Source organism: Agelaius phoeniceus, chromosome 27 (genome assembly GCF_051311805.1).
Source record: "Agelaius phoeniceus isolate bAgePho1 chromosome 27, bAgePho1.hap1, whole genome shotgun sequence".
Lineage (NCBI taxonomy): Eukaryota > Metazoa > Chordata > Aves > Passeriformes > Icteridae > Agelaius > Agelaius phoeniceus.
In genome coordinates this window covers 3,335,015-3,348,909 of record NC_135291.1, presented here as the reverse complement: position 1 = coordinate 3,348,909, position 13,895 = coordinate 3,335,015, and the positions used below count along the sequence as shown (strand labels likewise).

Here is a 13,895-nt window from a genome sequence, read left to right as displayed (position 1 = left end):
GAGGCAGATGAGAGAAACTTTGGACAGAGTCTCACACCCCGGTCGAGTACATGCTGTGGGAGAGGCAGTAAAAAAGGCATCTCCAATCACTGGCGGACACATATTCAAAAGATGCCAACAAACCAAATTTAACCCTTGAATAAATGGCAGGAGAAGGTGACTTCCAGAAGCCACAAGACCAAGCAAAGGACTTACAAGAAGCTGCACTCAGTGGCATCACCACTGCTGCAAAGACATCCCTGCTCCTCACTCTCGACGACACCCTACATACACAGAGCTTCACTAACATTAAACAAGGGCAAGTGAAATTTTCATGAAATTTGTAGACAGACTTAAAGTTGCACTTGAGTGACAAATAGAAGGCCCAGAGGCCAAGAAGGAAGTGCTAAATAAAATGGCCTTGGCAAAGGCAAACAATGAGTGCAAAACAATATTAAGAGCTCTCCCCTTTGACCCAGAACCTACAATCAACCAGATGGACGAGGCCTGCACCAAATTATCTTCCACTGAACACACCGTGGCAACGGCAATCTCTAAGGGAGAGGGCCTTTTTAACATCCCAAGACACTGCAAAATGTTTTAATTGTGGGGAACTGGGCCTTTTTTTGAAGGACTGTCCAGAATACAAAATGCCTAAAGACCAGCAGCCACCAAAGAGGTGCCATTCATCACACTGTATGGATTGCAACAACATTCTAACAACTGTTCTCAGTTTTGTTATCACCAGTAAGCTCACCACCACCAGCAGCATTATCAGCCAAAAAACTTCCAACAGACTGCAGGGTGGCCCCGTGTGAAGACAGCAAATGGAAAGCTGTTTCACTGTACCCTCCCCAGTATTCTGGAGGTCCAATACGTGGGAAATTCCCGTGGAGCTCTTCATACTCCGAACAACAGACCAGAGTGACCAAGGCTTTCCAGCAAGTTCAGGTCAGGACGTGACACCAACTGGTGAGTGCTTTGTCTATACAATTTGATGACTCTGCTTTCTATCGTATTCCCACCAGAAAATATGGACCCCTAGAGGGCCTGAGGGATGTGCTGGTAATAGGTAATGTATTCATGGACCAAATGAAATACATATTATAGTGGAAGTACAAACTGTTGGGCCAAGTGACGAAATCACAGTCACTTTCTGCTGCACAAAACCACCACACTTCCTGCACAGAGAGACTGTGATCGCCCAAGCCTTTTTATTGCCATTAAGCATAGACAATATCCCAGAGCACCCAATGGCATTCTGGGTTGAAATCATGGGCCAAGACAAGCCCCTTATAAAGTGCAGTCAGTTGAATAAAGGTAATGACATCCACCTACAAGGGATGGTGGACACAGGGGCCAACATTACTATCATTACACAACCTCAATGGCCCCTGAACCAGGAGCTGACTCCTGTCACTGGAGTCACCTCAGTGATTGGAGAAGCTGCCATCTCCATGAGGAGCGAGCGTATTATCACAACAGAGGGACTGGAGGGCCAAACTGCCACCATCAGGCCATTTGTAGTCAGGGCACCCACCACCCTGTGGGCCAGGGACCTGTTGTCCCAGTGGGGAGCTTGACTTGATATTCCACCTCTGTCCCGGGATTTCTATTTGGGGCCACTGCAGAGTGCACCACCCCACAATCACCTGGAAGACTGACACCCCACCGTGGGTGCATCAGTGGCCCCTCTCAACAGAGAAATTACATATCCTTGAGCTTCTTGTGGAAGAGCAGCTCTCCAAGGGCCACATTGTACCTTCCAACAGCCCTTGGAACTCCCCTGTCTTTGTTCTCAAAACACCTGGCAAGGACAGGTGGACGCTCCTCCATGACCTTTGTAAAATTAACAAGGTCATTGAGGACATGGGTCCCTTGCAGCCTTCCTTCTCCGTCCTTGCTTCCTTGTGACTCGAGACTGGTGGTCGTTGATATCAAAGACTGCTTTTTCAACATCCCCCTCCATCCTCAAGATGCTCCCATATTCACCTTTTCCATCCCCTCCCTGAACAGACAGGCACCTCTGAAGTGGTACCACTGGTGAGTCCTCCCCCAAAGTGAGAAAAACTCCCCTATATATGCCAGTGGTACATGGCCCTTGTCCTATCTCCCATCCAAAGGACTCTCCCAGATGCCATTATCCTACATTATATGGATGGCATTCTGTCTTGGTTTGAAGACAGATGTCTGCTAAGGAAGGCAGGAGCTTCCTGTGAAATGGAAAATGTAAACCCCCTCCCTCTGAATTATTATAATTTTGAAATTAAAAAGCTCTCGAGCAAAGATATGGGAATAACAGTTATTTACGAGGAAAACTAAAAATACAAACGCAATAGTACAAACAAAAAAACCCCACTGGAAGAGTCAGAATATGACCTGACACCCTGTGGGTCACAGTGGTGGTAGCAGTCCTATTAAATGGTGGCTGCAGTGCTCCTGGAGTGACAGGTGGGGTTCTGTTGAAGCAGTGATCCTGTAGAAGGATGGAGTTTTCCTCTGAAGCTCCAGTGGTGGCGTAGATGGGCCTGGACTTCCTCTGGGAATGCAGTGGAAAAGAAAGCTGCTTCTCTGGGAATCCAGTGGGAAAAGGCTGTCTCTCTTCTTCCAAATGTCAAATTATATCCAGGTAGGAATGCTTGGCTCCTCCCTCTGGCCGGAGCATCTCACAATGGGATGATGAATTTTTCATCAGTCATGCAGTGACACTCAAGGGCCCAATAACAGAAGATATCTCCCAGAGGGGGGATTGTTGAGGAAGAGATAAAGTAAACTGCTGTAAGAGGCGGTCCAAAGTTTCCCTCATTTGCCTCACGACCGTCACAAGGACAGAGAGGAAGACCCTGAGGACCCTGGCTGGAGTTCTGGCCTGGTTGGGGTGGATGCTTGCCAAGTGATTGTTTGCAGCTGTGCTTGCTGTGCCCCCACGTTACAACTGCTTCGAGCAGGGGCTGTCAGGGAGCGGCTTGCTCTATACACTTACACCTGCTTCACGATCCCTGCTCATCACAATGGCCCATGAATTTCCCCACCTCTTGGCCAGATGAACTTTCTGGGGTAACTCTGGTGATCCCCCCATAGAAGATCCCTCATCTGCCTCACAAGCACTGTAAGGGAAGCCCCCTCCCAAGGACTGAGACTGAGACTCTTAAAATTCTAACACAGGGGCGCGGGCCTGACTGAAGTGGGATGTTTGCCAAGTGTTGCCTGCAGGTGTGTTTGCTGGACCAAGACTGGTTTCTCATAGACACCAATCCTGAAAACAATGGGTCTCGCTCACCGCTGAGATTGATTTGTCCTGTTTTGGAACATGGACTGTCTTACTCATTTTCAATAGACTTATTCTCCATTGTCTTTTTTCTGTTCTCCCTTTGGTGGATGACTATAAAAGACCCCTGAGTTATGCAAAGAATTTGAGATTCTCCCCAACGTGACAAGATGGATCTATTGGCTGGACCACGAGGATTTTGTCTCTCCGTTGGTAGCTATTCCCACCCCTGTCTTCTTCTCTCTCCCTCTATCCTTTATCTCCTTTCTAATCCTTCTATTGCTTCTGCGTGGGCACTCAATAAAAGGTGCATTTGTTTTGATCAAGACTGAAATCCCCTCTCTGTTGTTTTTGCACTCTGAGATCAGTTAATGAACCATCACAACCCCACTTGTACGAGTGGATCGTGACATTAAATTGCCATCATGGACAGGATTCTGACAGACAGAGGGGTTTGCAGGGTTGTGTGTAGTCTGTAACAGGGGAAGGATGTTTCTCTCCAGCCGCACCGAGCCCGATACCCTGAAAGGGGTGAGCGGTTGTCTAAAAAGGAAAGGGAGTGACTCAAATTTCCCACAAACTGCACATGCCTAGGTGAAAAGCACCCCCATACTCAATTGAGGGCTCTGTCTTCAGAATTTCACAAAAGATCTCTTAGTGCAAAAAGGGAAACTGTTTTTGTGTATGTGTGAATCTGGACTGTCTGGGAAGTGAAGGGACTATTTGAAGTAACTGAGTAGAACCTCTCAGGCACATTTAGTCTCTTCACCCACCCAGGGAAGCAAGGGAAACACAGCAGAGGCTGTGTGGTTGTGTACCTTAAGTCTACACATCTCTGTCATGGTTTTGGTCCCTTCACAAAATGACGGAAAACCTCAGCACAAAAGTTGAAGCTGAATTTTATGCTCTACTAGCCAAACACAATGCCAAACCTTCTCCCGGAGGAGAAGAACGGGCACAAAGTAACTGATTTAATTTGGAAAATGTTATTGATAGAGTATGTTCTTTACAACATGAAACAAAATTTAAACTGGGCAAAAATAAAACTATTCTCTGCTCAGTTTTGGGAGCTTGTCTCACAGCAGCTATAAAAACTCTCTTAAAGTGAAGAAGTGAGGAAAAAGCTATAATGGACTCCCTTCAAAACCTAGTTGAAATTTGGAAAAAAAATTAAATGAAGAAAATAATGAGATCCATCTGTTACAAGCTGCCCTTAGAGAGGAACATGTTAAGAATTCACTGAATGCTGATTCCTCAACACAGGCAGAGGAAAAGAAACTCCTCACATTAAACAGATTTATCCCCATAAGGAACTAGAGGCAGCAAAAAAACTGTGGAGAAAACTGCTGCCCTCATTTGAGATCCTTGGTTAAAACAGAATATAATTATATTAATGATGAAGATTTTGAACCACATATCACAACTAAACAAATACCATTCAGCACTACCAAATTGGCTAAGCTGAAGAAAGAATTTGGGTGCCTCCCACAAGAATCGGAGACAGAATATGTCTTCCAAGTGTCCCTCACTGGTGAAGATCAAATTAAATTAACTGAACAGGAGGCCAGTGGGTACTGGGGACATGGAGTTTTCCTAACAACAGGAGATAAGCGTGACACGTGGTCCCTGACACAATGTGTGCCTTTCTGGGCCGGGGGAATTAATCCTTTGGAAAGGGGAGACCCTTTAGCTATAGTCAGTGCCCCCGACCAGCTTTTGGAAGGCGCCCACAAAGCCACCTGCCTGCAAATGATTCATGAAAAAGGTTGATTCCTGGTTTTCTGTCACCAATGCAATTACCTGTAAAGCCTGAAATTATGACTCCTTTAATTTGATGGCTTCCTAAACCTACAGCAATTATTTTACAGAAAACCATAATGGCCTTGGGTCCCGTAGAGAGACTAGATAGATTCCTTGGTAACCCCACTGACCAAACTGGATCTACTGATCCTGGTTTCACTCCATACTCCATCCCCTCACAGCCCCCAGCTTCTCAATCTGATTCACCTGCCAGCAGCCGTAAAGTTTGGGCATGGAGCGAGGTTGCAGTAGATTTGATTAATTACAGTAGATGATATGGACCTGTAAAAACCCTGGAGGAGAAATCAGAAAAAACAAACGGTGTTTGGTTTATCAGGGCTCCTCACGGTGAAAATTTAGGGAAGGGAAAACAGATCTCTAACCACCACCATTGGTGGTTGTTGGAAGTTAAAAGGGGGGTCCCCAGAGAGGTGATGGATGGTTTGCCCCTTGATAAATTACAGAAAATAATAACTAATTGGCACTATCGAAAACTGAATTTATCAGTTCAACCCAGTGCACCCCTCCCTTCTCAGAATCCAGCCAGTGAGCCAAAAGAAACCCTCTCCCAGCCTCTCCCGCAGAATTTAGGATGTGAGCCAAAGCAAACACAGAACCAGAGAAACTAGGCTCTCCATCCCTTATAGGTGAGCAAAGGGCTGGAGCATGGATGTATCTGAGAATGCTCACTAAACATAAATCAGGAGATATATTGATCACAGCTATCACAGACCTCAAACAGGCACTTGTAACCTTTCTGATTGACACTGGGGCACAAATCTCTGCACTAACAAAAAGGATGCCCAGAAGTGTAGAATTGTTCCAACAAAGAAACAATGTTGTGCTTTAAATGCCCTAGGAACTACAGAATCTATGAATGTGGCCTTAGTAAAACTCATGCTCCATGGAGAGGAGAATCAATTAGTTGTCAAAATTGGGGATATTCCAAACAATTTATTAGGGATGGATGTTATTGCTGGGAGGCAGTGGGAAGATTCTGAGGGATTCCTGTGGTCATTTGGCGTGCCACGTCTTAACATGAGACTGCTCCAAGCTGCATCCTCCTCACTGTCTAGCAAAATTACTCATGTAAAACAATACCCTCTACCTTCTGGTGCCAAAGAGGGCATCAACTGGTTATACAGGACTTGTGAGACCAAGGAATAATAGTCAATACCCATTCTCTTTTCAACTTGCCAGTGTGGCCAGTTTGGAAACCCAATGAGAAGTGGAGGCTGACAGTAGACTTCTGCAGGCTTAATGCCAACACAGACCCTCTTACAGCAGCAGTCCCAAATTTGGCTGAATTAATGACATCAATTCAAGAAAAAGCTCACTCAATCATGGCAACTATAGATGTCAAAGACATGTTTTTTATGATACCCATACAGCCAGAAGATATGGACCGCTTTTCCTTCACATGGGAAGGACAGCAATACACTTGCACTAGGCTTCCCCAAGGCTACAAACACTCCCCCACTGTGGCCCACCCTACTTTAGACCAGGAATTAGAAAAAACACCCAAACCTGATCCTGTAGCTGTTTATCAATACATTGATGACATTCTGGGCTGGGGGGGGGGGGGAGGGGGGTGTGTGAAATAGAGGTAGTAGGGAAACATCAGCAGAAAATAATCTCTCACTTAGAAAGTCTTGATTTGCAGATGCCCCCAGAAAAAATTCAGAAGTCTTGTCAGGAAGTGAAGTTTTTGGGAATTTGCTGGAAAGGAGGTATGACATGTATTCCACCTGATATCCTAACCTCTTTAGATCAGATCAAAATGCCTGAATCCAGGAAAGATCTCCTGCAAGCTCTAGGATTATTAGTGTTCTGGAGAAAACACATTCCAGATCTTTCAATAATTGCTAGGCCCCTTCATGACTTGCTGAGCAAATGGGGTGAAATGGGATTGGACTCCTTCTCAGGAGGAAGCATTGCAATTGCTGTTTTTTGAAGCAACAGCTCACCAAGCACTGGACCCTATCCATCCCACAGATCCCTTTCAGCTGGAATGGGGATTTGGCTCCTCAGGGCTGTCAGTACAGCTACGGCAGCAGGGTCCTGAGGGTCCGATGTGTGGGAGGTTAAGATATTGCGATGTTACGGTCAGGCAGAACCCCTCCCCTTTTACTGTTACCTGTTACCGTTAACCCCTGTTATAAATGACCTGGTTCAACTGTTAATCAAGGCCATTTTACCGTCCACCACATTGGTGTGTGCGTGTACTTGGTCCATGTGGCAAAGGTGCTGCCACCGAGCCGTTCTTGACCCAGGACCCCACGCCCCAAGCGGCGGCAACAAGTGGTGCTGAAACCCGGGACAATCCGGGAAGCGGAAACCGCCTGGGCGAGTGAACAGCAGCTGGAGCAGCAGGACTGTCCCCGGCAGGGAGGACGCTCCCAGAGGACCGGCGAGAGGGGAAAGTCTCGCGCTTAGGACCGGCAAAGGAGGAAGTCTGGCGCCGAGGACCGGCGAAGGAGAAAATGGAGTACCTCCCAAAGGTCATTTTTAAAATTCATAGGCAGTGGGGCATAGACTGCGAGCCAGGAGATTTTATCCTTGTAGTGTCGAGGCTCCTGCGGATTGGGGTTATTGGGCAGCTGGTGGATATTTTCCACCTCGAAGTGTGGGATAGTTGTACCGGGGCCTAGCAGAGGAGGCTTTGTCCTCAGGCTCGGGGCGAAATCTTAAATTATGGGGCAGAGTCACGCAGGCTCTGTGAAAAGTTCAGCAGGAGCAGGAAATGTGGAAAACCACACAGGACTGTTTGCAGGCGGGGCCCCGGCAGGGTGTGGGGGCGGCCGCGCAGACTGCAGGTGATCGTGAGTCTGCCGAGTGTGGGGATTTACAGCCACGGGCACGCTCTTCGCAGCTCCCAAGCTCAGGCACGCTGGCTGAGGGGAAAAAGCGGTCATTTGGGACGGGCTGCTAGAGGAAGCGCGAAGTGCAGGCATTAACTTAGAGACATGGGGTGCTGGCATTGACTCAGAGGCGCGGGGCACCGCCATTAACTCGGAGGCGCGGGGCGCTGCCATTGACTTGGAGGCGCAGGGCACCGCCATTGACTCGGAGGCGCGGGGCGCTGCCATTGACTCAGAGTCCGAGGGAGCCTGGGCAGGGCCTCCGCCTTACGGGCCACGGGGGGTGGGCCCCAGAAGGGGGGGATGCGGACACGGGCGTGATCGGCAGAGACGGAGAAGGTCGGCAGGACAGCGCAGACACGCGCAGGCAAAAAGGAAGGAAAAGACACGGAGGGGGAGCTGACGCCGCTTGAAGCATGGGGTGGAAATCTCATTACAAGGCACTGGCCTCCCCCAGCAGGAGGCGGGGCAAGCCTAGAGGGAGGGAGCAGCCCAATGCTAAGACAAAGGGGCGAGGTCGAAGCCTGACAGAGGGTTTTACCAATTCCATCCGGCCAAAAGATCAAGCGCGCATCCTAGCAACCGCCCTGCTGGCTTTAAATCAGTTCCCCAGGGGAGACAAAACAAAAAGTCCTGCCCAGAGGCACTGGGCCACCCGGGCACTAGAGGAAGGCCCACAAGTCATGATTAAAAATTAGTTAGGAGAATGGGAAACGGGTTGGAGGCTGGTACTCACAGGGCGAGGGTACACAGCCGTCAAGAAAAATAGTAAAATTAAATGGTGCCCGCTTAAGTCGATAAAACTGGACCTTCAGGGCAAAAACTAATGAAATTTGTAAAGCTTGTTTTGCAGGACTGAATCCTCAGACGCCCCCGTGGCCCGTATACCCCGCTTCCTAAAGGCTGTGACGAATCATCAAGCAGCCCGATGGCAGACCATACTGGGGTCGTGAAAAACTCAGTGACCAAACTAAAGGAGAGGCCGGCGCAGAGAAGGACTGGGGGAAAAAAGCTCAACAAAAATGTTATCAGTCATGGTTCACATAAATGTTTTTGAAAGTCTTGTTTTAAGTGGTATCCATCAAGTAGAGTTCGAACTCTGGCCAGGTTCTGGCTCTACTTGAATGGAATGATCGCCAATCAGCCCAGAGTTTTTCTGCGTCAAAAGGTTCAAAGGGAGTTTTGGAGAAACGTGAATCCAGACATGAGTTCTCAACATCACTCTTCTTTTAAGGTCAGCTGTCGCAGACTCTGGGAGGATAGTTCGGTGCTGTGGTAAATGTATGATTTCAAATCGTCAACTGTGTTAACAACTATCAGCCAAAAAACTGAGGAAGTCCTGCAAAGATATCCTAAGTCATGGTTCAGTCAGCCCCCATGACTGATTGCCCTTGGTTCTACCTTATTAGGCCCTATTATTGATCTTGGACCTTATATTTCAAAGAAGTTAGCATTGTTTATTAAAAACCAGTTAGAAATAGTTACCATTTCACCATCCACCACATTGGTGAGTGCGTGTACTTGGTCTGTGTGGCAAAGGTGCTGCCACCGAGCCGTCCTTGACCCGGGACGCCACGCCCCAAGTGGTGGCAACACCGAGGAGGCCTGTTGGTTTCTATTCCTGTGGTTTCAAAGATGCTGAGAAAAGATACACTACCTGGGAAAAAGGATTGTTTGTGGTTAGCTTAGCTCTCATAGAAGTGGGAAAAATTGCACAACAACAACCAGTTGTCTTGAGAGGCCCTTTCAAAGTTATTAAGACAGTCACTACTGGGACCCCCCACCCCACCCCCGCCGACAGGGTGGCCCAAAGGGCCTCAGCTGCAAACTGGTATGCTCAGATTGAACATTACTGTAACATTTTCTCAATAACAGAAGGAGCTGTAAAAAATTTAGCGCTACAAGAAACTGAGAATTTGGGCAGCAGCCATGACAAACCTGCCTCTGTAATTAAAGTAGCCCCTCCTTTCTCCCCCAAACGATCAGCAAATTCTTGGTTCCCTGATGCCTCTGCTAAACAGGAGGGGAAGGTGTGGAGATACAGGGAAGCAGCCCTCCACATTTCCTCTGGTGAATGAATCATTATCGAGGGAGAAGGCAGTGCCCAGGTTGGGGAGCTGAGAGCTGTTTGGAGTGCTTTCCAACATGAGGTACAGAATACCTCTCCTGTCTGCATCTACACGGACTCCTATGCTGTGTATAAAGGATGTACTGAGTGGCTTCCTTTTTGGCAGCAAAATGATTGGGAAGGTAACAGAATTCCAGTATGGCAAAAGGAAAAGTGGCAAGAAATTTTAAACATCACAAGCCAAGGGAACCTTGTTGGGGTGGGCAACCTTTCATCAGACAGATGGAAATCCAGCAGGAGAGTGGAACAATAAAGCTGATGATTTAGCAAGACTAAGTCCCCTGAAAAAGAACAAATTACAGAGGACTGGGATCAACTATTGTCGGGTTCGGCTGTCTGTCTCTGCCCTGATACGGGTAGGGTGGTTCTTGGGTGGCACGCACTTCAAAGGACGAGTCTGGACTCTTCAGCTTTTCGATCTTCAGATTGTTTATTGTTTCTTATCTACAAAATTTTCTGTCTGCCCAACAGAGGTCTGATCTGCAAGGCAGCCAAGGGCACTCGTGACCACCCACGGGGCGGTCATGTCTTTTATACTAAAATCTATGTACATGATATTTACTTTTATTTTCCAATACTTTTCACCCATATTGGCAAGTACACCTTCACCATAAACCAATCCCCAAGTGCCAACATCACCACAGGAGATGGAAGACAAGAAGAAGAAAGAAGAAGGACGAGACACGCCCTGATCCCTCCATCTTGTCTCCATAACCCCCCTGTACCAAAAACCTTAAAGTTTATATTTCACCCTATAAATGTGTCCCTTTTACACCCTTCACTCTAAAGTGATTCTCATGTGCTCAAACTGCTGTCACTTCTGTGGATGGATCAAAATCAAGCCACCAAGCACTCTTGGCAACATTCCAGGATTTCCGAGACCCCCAAGGGTTCTCCTGGCATCTCTGGACATCAGGAGCGATGTGCTGAGTTCTCACAAACTATTAGAATAGCTGCATGTAAAAAGACAGCACACAGGTGTGAAAGATTTGTACAAGGAAGCTCTGGCCCAGCGTTGGCCTGTCACCAAGGAACGGTGTAAAACATGCGTATCAACCTGTGAGCAATCGCAGACTGGAGACTGGAGAGACATCCTTTGGAAGATGACCCTCTGCATTTCAGAAAGGGTAAAGGCTTATGGGACGCGTGGCAGGTAGACTATATTGGACCCTTTAAGAAGTCAGGAGTTAAACACTTTGTGCTAGTAGGAGTAGAAATTGTATCTGGGATGGTCCAGGCCAATGCTTTTAAAAGAGCTACAGGAGATAATACTGTAAAAGCATTGCAGGGATGGTTTGGAATTTTCCCAAAACCACAGGAAATTCAATCTGATAATGGGTCCCACTTCACTGCTAGAATTGTACAGGATTAGGCAAAAAATGAAGGAATTAAATGGACTTTTCACATCCCTTACTACTCTCAGGCTAACGGGATCGTGGAAAGGACCAATGGTCTTTTGGAATGACTTTTGAAACCAGAGGAGGGAAATTGGGATGTTCAGTTATGGGAAGCTGTGAAAAGTGTGAATGACAGATGGGGGGGTAAATGGGTGTCCCAAAATCACTGCCTTTTGCCACATAGCTCCAAGCATAATTGCCTCTCTAGGGAGACCAGATGATTTCAAGATTCCAGCATATTACCCTGGACAACCTGCTCTGGTGGACCTCCCTACTGTAGGGGAACTACCACTAGTGCTAAAAACCCCTCTGAATAAACATGCATGGGTAGCCTCTGATGCTCTAGGGAGAGAGCATCGGATAAATACACACTGGATAATTCCATCATTCTAACTTTTTCTGTCCCTTAGTGGCAGGATTCTGTTGTGTTTACTTTTACAGAAGAACCCTGAGGGACATGAGGATCATCTGAACCATGATAACACTGGTGATACTTTTCTGCATCCTACCACAATTCCGTGGACAGAATCCTGCTGAGTGGTCGTGGTCTGAAGCTACCATCCATCACACTAATGTTCTAGGATCATATCCCAAGGGTCACCACCTGAACCTAGAGCCTATAGTGCTGCATGACTCTGAGATATATCGCCCAAGTGAGTGGGGATGGGATCAGAAGGACTGGACTAGAACCCTAACTGGAACAATTGGTGAGTCGATTGTGGTAGCGTGCAGAAAAGTGGAAGGATCTCTCTATGAGAAAGCCACCTCCATTGCAGGTGCCGGAAATTTTTTAGAACCAGATGGAAAAAACTATTTGCACATCCCTACAACAGAACTGTGTCCTACGACAAAGTGGGAGTGTACCAAACAAATTCCCCTCACTCTGTGCTGCTGGCAGGAGTACGTTGGTAACTACACTTTAGGCCCCAGAACCAACAATGCAATTACAAAGGATTGTAGAAATTAATCAACTGACTGCTGGCATAATTTTACTTTAGCCAAACCAACTTATGTGACACACCGTTGGCAAAATAACTTGACAAATCCATAAAGTTTAAAAGGCCTAGTTTACAAACTTAAGATAAATGCTATAACAAAGCCCACACTGAGTACAGTAGTCACACCCCAGTGGGTAGAAAGGACTGAGAGCACCCTTAGTCAACTTGATACTGAATGGCCTTGGTCCCAGGCTTTTGTTCATTTTTCCAGATCCATGGGAAACGTGAGGGATTTAAACCTATCAACTGTCATTATGCATGAAAATCAGATATACACTAGGCAGGAATGGGAAAACCAAAAAGCCTGGCAGCTTCAAGGGATAGTGGGGAAAAAAATTAGTATAGGATCCGAATGATTAACGGAACTACCCATAGAAACGCAACCTCAATCGGTGTTTTGACAGATCAAACAAATAAGCATGAAAAGGTTTGTACGCACCCAAGCTTACAGGATTGTTGGCACAATTTTACATTGGCACAAACCATAGAAGTGGTTTGTCTTTGGTCCAAAAAATGTAGGCCTGTAGGGCCTACATTTTAAGTTTATAGTAAATGCTATAGCCCAACTTGTTACAATTTACACCACCACCACTCCAGCCCAACCACCGCTTATGCTTAGCCCAAGAATTTTTGAAAATGGACCAGATATAATTAGGAAAACAGGACAACAACAAATACTGTTCAATCCAGCATGGTTCTCTTAAACAAGTCAAATTGCTGATGCAAAGTAATGTCTCAGAAATACAGCCGGCCTGTTCACCTTTTTTGCAAACTCCCTTTGAGGGTTGGATGACCTGGTTGCAAAAGCGGAACTCTTTTAAAAGACGGACGCTAAGAGACATAACCGGTGTTGTGGGAACAGGATTGGGAATTCTAAAGAGTATTGATTCAGAAGTATTAATGAATAAAATGGGCTGCTACAACTAGAGATTTGACCAAGTTACAACAACTACTGCAGTCATTGGCTTTAGGAACACACCAGTGGCTGCTATCAAACATTTTGACAAATTGGGAAAAGGTAAATGTAAATGACCACAAATTGGTAAATTATGCACTCGGTGCTACACAAAACAACATTTCTTTGGCTCTCAGCTGTATCCAGGCACAATTGTGGATGCAGTCAGTTGCTGCCTCAATGATAAGAGAAGGTGAAGAAGGCACTTTTCCTACTGAAATTGGGAAAATAATTTGGGACAGTGCCACTGATTTTGAAAGAGAATTCCAATCCTGGTGGAACTTAGTGAATTTAACTTACAATCCCATTACAAACACAGCCATGGCTTTTGTGTTAACCATACGTAATGCCTCAGTGCATTTGATATTTCCTATGATTGCATTAGGGCTGAATCATGATGGAGCTGTTCTCTATCCTTATGAGCATCAGGAATGGGCCCGTCAAATGGGTGAGAAATGGCAAACTGTTAATTTAGAATCTTGTCTTGTCCGAGAACAACAAGGGTTCAT

General features: G+C 46.5%; 1 protein-coding gene and 1 pseudogene across 1 annotated transcript in view; both read left to right on the top strand.

Annotated features, from left to right (window-relative positions):
• LOC129132012 (uncharacterized) overlaps positions 1–13,895 on the top strand; it is a 292,843-nt gene that overhangs the window by 11,939 nt on the left and 267,009 nt on the right. The window lies entirely within an intron of this gene.
• Positions 4,171–7,401, top strand: LOC143695836 (uncharacterized; annotated as a pseudogene).